General features: G+C 35.3%; 1 non-coding gene across 1 annotated transcript; it reads left to right on the top strand.

Annotated features, from left to right (window-relative positions):
• Positions 1-828: 828 nt before the first annotated feature.
• On the top strand, positions 829-930 carry LOC111818191. Its single transcript, XR_002822244.1, has one exon. It is a non-coding gene; the product is annotated as a U6 spliceosomal RNA (small nuclear RNA).
• The last annotated feature ends 8,300 nt before the right edge of the window (positions 931-9,230 follow it).

Here is a 9,230-nt window from a genome sequence, read left to right as displayed (position 1 = left end):
GATCATAATAAGGATCCTTCATCTCCAAACACTACATGTATATTGAAGGCAGATGACATAGAGAAATATTTTAGTTCTTTCTGTCTTTTTTCTTCAGTCTTTTTTTTTTAGACAGGTAAGGAAACTTTTTCTAGGCATAGCTCCAAAAATTTCATTTGCTTAAACATAGCTTACATGGTCACACTAATTTCAAGAGAAGCTGGGAATTTTGACCACTTGGTCATTATTGGCACAGTCAAGTTGTCATCTATTAACAAGGGAAAGAAGAAGGAAATTTTTTAGGGAGGGAGTGACTAATGCAACAGAGAAACTAAGGAATTTTATCTTCTGATAATAAAACCAAAATGTACCTTCTTTATATAAAGTAATGCTCAAGTAGTCATCAGTATAAAAAATGATTGCTGTTGTCTAATCTTAGCTTACTACTACATGCCCTATTTTTGAAAAATCAGCTTTCAATACTTTGGTAGAAAATTAAATGGTAAAGTTTAAAAAAAACCTCAATTTTTAACAAAGTTTTCATTTTCCTGTAAGAAGAGACTTAAACTATCTTAGTTGATAATGCACATTTACTTTGCAAGATAATTTCAGAAGCTATTCTCAAAATGTCTCAAGTACTTTTAGTTGAGATATTCTGTGTCAAACATCTGCTGCTACATTTGCGATTCTGTTACACTTGCAACACAGACTCTGCTATTCATCATACATTCTGAGGGGTACCTTCCTCTTTTTTCAGTTTCATGCATGTATGGTAAGTGTCTTTGGCTCCACATAACCTTTCTCTCTTAAACTTTCAACATACATTATAAAAATCAGATAATCCTGATCTTACTTCAGTAGCACATATACTAAAACTGTAATAACATAGAGAAGATTAGAGTAGTCCTGTGCATGCATGACACACAAATTTGTGAAGTGCTCCATATTTTTATTTTTATACAGATAGTTAACTATATGTTATTTTAGTTGAATTATTTTCTATTGTTTGTGGAGGTGTAGTTTTAGCATTATATTACTGTATATTAATATTTGGATTGTTTTAGAGTTTATGTTATGATAACATATCCCCTTTCTATGGTACATTATTGACTCCTATGGTATGTAAATATTCAATTTGTCTTGGACAATACTATTACAGCTGGTAAACTTGCCATTGCTATGGTCATATAATTGTTGCTATTAATAGGATTTCTCTGTCCATCAATATATGGATTATCTTTGTTCTATTAATAGTACTGTGGTCCATTCATAAAGAACTGAGATCTGAGCCAATTACCCTGCATCCTCCCCTCCCAAATTAACAGGAGTGGTTGGATCTTGAGCCAAAAGCATAGGGCTATAGTTAGCCACACCCATGATATGCCTGCAAGCCTCAAGAAACACACAGAAAATAATAGAAATATGAAAATACAAAGAAAAAAATGCCTTTCTAGACTCCCAGCCCATTGAGGGGTGGGGAGCAAAAGCCACATAGAGGAATTGTTTGAAATGATAACAAGGGAGATTAATAAAACATCAGTAAGATACTTGGAGAGCTCAAAGAAAATGCAATTAAATAGGCAATAAGTATAATAGACAAACAGTCAGAAAGCTTATGGAAGACACTAATAAAAACCTAACTAACTCTTAAGTGAAATAAATCAAACCCACATGTGCAGACATCATATTTTTCTCCTTAGTGTGAGAATCTGAAAGAGAAAAGTGGAATCTGAATGGTATAATAGATAGATACTGTGAAAAGGGAATGAACTTATTCAAAAGGAAAGAGCTACTGAGTTGAGGACAAGAGAGAGAGGGAGTGGGGGAAAGAGATTTTTCTATGTATGTAAGCAGGATGGTTCAGAAACCATACTGTGTATTTCTGCTGGTCTATGGATAGGAACAGATAATACTTAACATGTTTTGTCTCCTTTTTTCAATTGTTTGTACATTTTCTCTTGTTAATTTCTTATACACTTATTTTTTTTCTCTCTTCTTCCAATTCTGAATGCATATATCTGGTAGTATGAATAACTGGTTGGAAGACAACACCGTGTATTACAAAAAATACTGTGAAATTTGTATTACTTTGTTAAGTGAAAATTTTTATCACTTGAAATTTTTTGTATTATTATTATTATTATTTATTTTGGAGAAGGGTCTACAGGGTGTTCAGGGTCTCACTACTAGATAAGACTCATAGTGATTCTCTTATTTGCAGTCTCTCAAGTGCTGGGATTATAAGCGCACACCACGAAGCTGAGTCTCACTCTCCATCTCAGCATGATCCAGGGGCAGGGCTGGTACAGCAGGCCCTGGGATCAAAATATGACCCCTGAACCTGCTTACAGTCACTTTATTCCACTGAGCTGTGTGGCCAGCCCTTTAATTCTTTGTTTTAATTTTAATTTGTACGCTCTTAAGAAAACTAAGTCAAACAAAATGGTATAAAATATAAAAAGCCAGTTTAACAAAAAATTATAGTTTAAGAAAAGCTTTGAAATAGAAATTCAGAAGATTAAAAATTATTATTATTAAAGTATGGACAGCAGAAACAACCAATATGAGGTGATAGTATCATTATTAGAAAATAAGGCTGCTGTCAGAGGCCAACAATGAGAGATACCTTACTAACAAAAAAAGAAAATTAAAAATGGATCCTACTTCTGATAGATGTTGCAAAGATTAATCTAAGAGTAATTGAAATTAGTGAGAAAATCAGAAGATAGTACAGATGATGCAGAAACCTGTTCACTTAAATAACAGAAGGAAACTGTTTGAAAATAAGGAAAAAATTAAACATACATGAAAGTGAGGCATATAGAACCCCAAATAGGCACTATAAAAAGAGAATAAAACACATAATAGTCAAAATCCCAGATCCAACATGGAGACAGAACTTTAAAAGCTGTTAGAGAAAAGCCATGAATCACTTATAAAGGTAAACCATAGAATTACAACAGACTTCTCAAAACAAACTTTAAAGTCTGGGAGAGCTTAAAGTAAAGTGTTTAAATCCCTAAAAGGAAATAGCTTAGAATCCAAACTATTATATCATGCAAAGCTACCTTTCAAATTGGTACAAAAGAGAGTTCCACTGAGTCTGGCTGCCCATCCTCACCATGAAGAGTGCCAGGGGAAATTGGCAGCTTTATCTCTGCCTCCCAGTCTTCTGGCCAGAGCACCGCCGAGCCTGGCTGCACCCATCCTCAACCTGAAGACTACTAGGGAGACGTGACTACCACAGCAACCTGCATGAGCTTTGCAGAGCACTACCCTATGCCAATGCACCATCAAGAGACCCTTGTACAACTTTGACTGGCACTCATCTTCATCTGAAGCTTGTCCCCTTCTCTTTAATGAGGTAGAAACCACACTAAAACTCACACAGCAGAAGCTTTGGCAAGCCTACTCTGTCCTCCCACTTTCCTGAGAGCTTTGCTGACTTGCACCCTGTTCATCTACAATCACTGCAAAAAAGTGACAAAAGGAAGGAACAAAAGGTGATCTCAGATTGGTAGCCTACCCAAAACAAATCCAGGAGACAAGGTAATAGAAGAACTTGGAAATCAAACACCTAAAAATTCTGAGATGATAAGAACTGAAGTAAAGAAACAACTCCATCAGGCTATGGAGGAGATAAGTTCAGAAATAATCTCTTAGGTAAGGGTAGGTGAGGTATCTAACTAAGCACTGGGTTAGGCAGGCACAGGGACCAAGGTTTGATCCCTGGCACCACAGGCCACACCAGTCCCACCAACCCTGCCCTTGTGTATGTTGAGCCAGTCACCGAGTCCAGGCATGGTGGCACATGCCAATAATCCCAGTGCTGGGGAGACTGAAAACAGGAAGATCACTACAAGTCTGAGCCATGTAGTGGGAAATATATTTTTTTAAAAAACATAATCTTTTAGGTAAAAAAGGAAATGAAACCATCATGAAAGAATTCCTTGAGACATGTAAGGAAGACACAGATTAGAAAAAATAGAAGGGAATAGGAAAATCATGGAACACTGAATGAACAATATAGTATATGTGTTGCTGAAGCGAGAACATGAATGAACAATATAGGAAAGAACTAGAATGCATGAAACAGATTCAAACTGATATCCAGAACATAAAGAATTCCATTGAAAGCTGGCAAAACCACTTGAATGAAAGAGAAGATAGACTTTCAGACCTTGAACATAGCATTGCAGCTCGTGAATATGAAAGGAAACATCTTTTAAAAATAACGAGAAACCAGGAAATAAGAATACAACAGCTGCAAGATGATGCAAAAAAAATAATAAAAGACTAATGGGTATCAACAAAACAGCTGTAAACAACACAAAGGACATAAAAAGTGTGTTTTTTTCAGAAGTACTAGCAGAAAATTTCCCAAGCATGGGAAAAGAATCTGATATACAGTAACTGAAGCATTTAGAACTCCAGCTAGCAATAATAAAAATAAAGCATCATCCAAACACATAATGATCAAGTTCCCAGAAACTATGCAAAAGAACAGATTTTTAAAAGCTGTTAGAGAGAAGAAACATAGCACTTATAATGGAGAGCCCATGGCAGATATCTCAGCATAGGCTCATCAAATCAAGAAGAGCTTGGAGTGAGATATTTGCAGTCCTGAAAAAAAACAACTTTCAACCCAGATTAATGTACCCTGAAAAACTGTCTATCAAATTTAATGAAAAGATTAGACACTTCCACAATAAAGAACAACTGAAGAAATTAAACAACCGTACAAAGAGTACGTCCAGATATTTTAGAAAGAGATAAAGATGACCACAACTTCGACAACAACAGAAGAGATCTACTAAGCAGAACAAATAATTAAGCAAAGAAGAAAAGTAGGGATCCTATAGTAGGAAAACAACATGACAAACATAAGCCAGTACACATCAGTTATAACTATCAACATAAATGGCTTCAATTCACTAATCAAAAGAAGCAGACTGGTAGAGTAGATAAAGAAACAAAATCCAACAGTATTCTGTATATAAGAAACACATTTCACTTACAAAGAAATTAATAGACTGAATGTCAAGGGATGGAAAACAATATTCTAGGTGACAGGAACCCAGTAAAAAGCAGGGGCACGTATTCTGGTTGCTGATAATGTCAACTTAAAGTCAGCAAAATTAAAAATGTAATCCAAAACCTACCAGCAAAAAAATCCTAGATCCTGATGATCCACAGCTAAATTTTACAAGAAATTTAGGGAGGTCCCTAGTGCCAATTCTTCTCAAACTCTTTAGTGAAATTGAAGGGGAAGCAATTCTTTCAAACTCATTCATGAGGCAAGTATTAACTCTTATACCAAAACCAGAGAAGGATCCAAACAAAAAAGATAACTGCAAGCCAATCTCCCTAATGAGTGTAGAAGCAAAAATCCTCCATAAAATATTAGCAAAGAAAGTGCATCAAGTCATCAAGAAGATTATACATCATGACCAAGTGGGATTCATCCCAGGAATGCAGGGATGGTTTAATATACACAAAGCCATAAATTTAATACACTACATCAACAGAGTCAAAGACAAAAATCACATGATCATATCAATAATGCAGAAAAAGCTTTTGACAAAGCCTACACCCATTCATGATAAAAACACTACAGAAAACTGGAATAGATGGTTTTTACATCAACCCAATAAAAGCCATCTAAGACAAACCAACAGCCAATATCATACTTAATGGACAAATTCAGTAGCATAGCATGATGCACAGTCAACACACACACACACACACACACACACACACACACACACACCAATAACCTTTCTGTAAACCAATAATGAATTCATCAGCCAAAAAAATTATGATGCGCTGGGGAGATAGCTCAGTGGTCTAAGTACCTGCCTGGCCAGCACAAGGACCTGAGATCAATCCTTGGTACCACATGCTGTGCCAGCCCTGAAACCAGATGTGGTGGTGCATGCCTGTAATCCCAGCACTGGGGAGGCTGAGACAGGAGGATCACTATGATTCTGAACTATGTAGTGAGTTCCTGTAAGAAAAGAATAAAATTTTTTAAAAATCAGGAAAAATACCCTTCATAATAGTATGAAGAAAAATTAGATACTTAGAAATTAATCTAAACAAAAAAGTGAAAAATATCTAAAATGAAATCTGTGGTTTTATGCAAAAAAGATATCAGAACACACAACATATCATTTTTTCTGGGATAGACCAGACCGATACAGTCCAAATGTTCATACTTCCAAAAATGATGTACAGATGTAGCACAATTCCAATAAAAATACTGAGGAACATTCCTCACCAAAGTAGAGAAAACAGTTCTACAATTCATATGGAACTGGAAGGGAAATGGAAGAGAACCAAAATAGTGAAAGCAATCCAGTGCAACAACAGCAGATCAAAAGGCATCACAATACCAGACACCAAGTTATATTACAAAGGTACAGTGAGAAAAGCTGCAAGATCCTTCGAAAATCAAAGTACACTACATTACATTATGCTACACTACACTACACTAGACATGTGGATCAATGGGACAAAGAAGAGAGAAGAGAATATGCAGAGATGAGTCCAGGCAAATTCAGCTATCTGATTTTTGACAAAGGGACCAAAAATTATGCTGGAGGAAAAATAGGCTCTTCTAAAAATGATGCATGAAAACTAGTTGTCTGCACACAGAAGACTGAATCTAGACCACTATATCTCATCATGTACTTAAAGTAAAAATGGATCAAAGATTAAAATGTTAAAACGAAAATAATTTGCTGGAAAGTACAATAGATAGACCCATGAAGACAAAGAAGTAAGCAAGAACTTTCTGAATCAAATGACAATTACATAAGAATACCAAGAATCAAAAATGGGATAATATTTTATATTTTGTCATATAAAATTACAAAAGTTCTGCACAGCGAATAAAACAAGTATCATGTTATTTGAAGAGACAACATAAGGAAAGGGAATTTTTTTTCTTGCTAGGTATTCCTCAGACAAGAATAATCTTTACTATATATAAAAAAGGAAAAAAAATAACTAGACTCAAAATAAAAGGTGTAGTAAAAATTAGGTGACTGCAATGAATAAACCTATCTCAGAAGTAGAAACAAAAATGGCCAATAAACACATGAAAAATGTCAAATATCTCTGACTATTAAAAAAAATGCAAGTTAAAACAATACTGAGATTCCATGTTAGAATAGATAAAATAATGCCTATCATCAAGAAATCAAATAATAACAAATGCTGGAGAGGCTTCAGGCAAAAAGGAACCCTACCATATTGTTGATGGAAATGTAAGCTGGTACAACCATTATGGAAATCTGTATGGTGATTTCTTAAAATACTAAAACTAAAAATTCTATTCAGCCCAGCTATTCCCCTTCTAAGTATCTTCCCAAAAGTGTTAGAGTATACTACAGTGATAAATATTTAACCATATTTACAGCTATATAATTCAAAATAGCTGAATCTTGGAGGTGGCTTACATGTCTACTAGTAGATAAATAGGTTAACAAAATGGGTATTTATACACTTTGGAGTATTGCTCTGCCATAAAGAGTAAATTTCAGCCAGCCACTTATGGGAAAATGGATTGTTTTTTGAGGCAATAATGTTTAGTAAAATAGGTCAGATGCACAAGTTTAAATAATGAATGGCTCCTCTTACATGAGAAGCCCATGTATAAATAAAACGCACAATAAAAGTTAGAAAACACAGTTAGTAAATAGTACAAGAACTAAATTATAAGCAAGGGCTGGGGAGATAGCTCAGCAGTTTAAATGCCTGCCTGGCAAACACAAGGACCCAGGTTTGATCCCTAGTACCGCACACCAGGCTGGCCATGGAACCCTGTGCATGCTATGCCGGCCGCTGAAACTGGGCATGGTGGTGCATGTCTGCAACCCCAGCACTGGGGAAGCTGAGACAGGAGGATCGCTACAAGTTCCAGCTGCATAGTGAGACCCAGTACCAAATAAATAAATAAATAAATAAATAAATAAATAAGAAAGTGGGGAGAGGGGAGAAGATGACTAATGAAAAAGAATTAAGGTATATTATATACACGTACCAACTCCAAATAGAAATGTGATCAATATATTACATATGTGTGCTACTAAAATATTAATTAAAAGAGAATAATAGATCTTTAATATTTACTATGTGCCTGGGATGGCACTAGCTTATTGTATGTTCACAATGACAGGCAGTAGGCCCTTGGGAAGTGTAGTTTGTGCAGTTGAGGTAACGGAAACATAAAGATTATATACTTTACTGATTTAGATGGATAGTGAAAAAGCTGGTTTCAAACTTGAGAATTCTGGCTCTTAGGCTCAAGATCTTAACCTTCAAAATGGTATAGTTTTAATTTATATAATTTCATTTTATTCTGTTTTTTATTCTACAAGGTCCATAAAGGTGGTGTACTTGTTTGTGTTAGGGTCAATCTATTTAATGATCCTAATAAAAATCGTGTTATATGTAACCTTCAAAAGTCATTGACTTATAATTGCCATGCATATTTATTTATTTTATTTTGAAAGCTTTTTTATTTTGTATAATTTTAGCCATTGTGAAATTTGTAAGAATTTTTCAAAGAATTCTCACGGACTCTAATCAGATTCTCCAAACATTTTCCGGCAACTTCTTGTTGGCTCTATCTATCCTACTTATCCACCATCTATCTCCCTATCCACCTGCCCATCCAACCATCATCCATTCTGTTGTGTAGAACTTCATCATATCATTCAAACATAGAGTCTAGAAAAATCTAGCTCTTTCCTGAGTGATGAGTTATTTTGCGGCGTTCTATTATAGGAAGTGAAGAAGGGGAGAGCAGATATTTAGGGTTCTTAGCCACAGCAATGATATTGTCATAGGTTTGGCTTTGTCACAGCACCACATAATGGTATGTTTAAAGCACCATCAACATAGGTGTACTAATGTGTGTGTGTGTTTGTGTGTGTGCTGCATGTTTTGTGTGTCAAATACATGTCAACTATTAATACTTTTTCTTACTAAAGTACTGGTTCATTGAATGCTTCCCTAATCTACTGCTGATTCCACCTACCACTGTGGGGCCCAGTATTGACGTCTGGGAGACACAAAAATGTACTTTAGATGTTCCACACTTACAGCTACAAATACCTTTACATGGCAGAGGGTGAAAAGACTGAAGATTTTTGGGTGTCACTGAGCTGCTCAAAGTGGCACATTTTAAAGTACTTTAGCAAAGTGCCTACACATTTCGTTCATTCATCAAATCCTATTTTATG

This window comes from Octodon degus, unplaced genomic scaffold (assembly GCF_000260255.1).
Source record: "Octodon degus isolate 3935 unplaced genomic scaffold, OctDeg1.0 scaffold00082, whole genome shotgun sequence".
Lineage (NCBI taxonomy): Eukaryota > Metazoa > Chordata > Mammalia > Rodentia > Octodontidae > Octodon > Octodon degus.
Note: the sequence above shows the minus strand (reverse complement) of the source record. Positions and strands in the feature narration are given on the sequence as shown.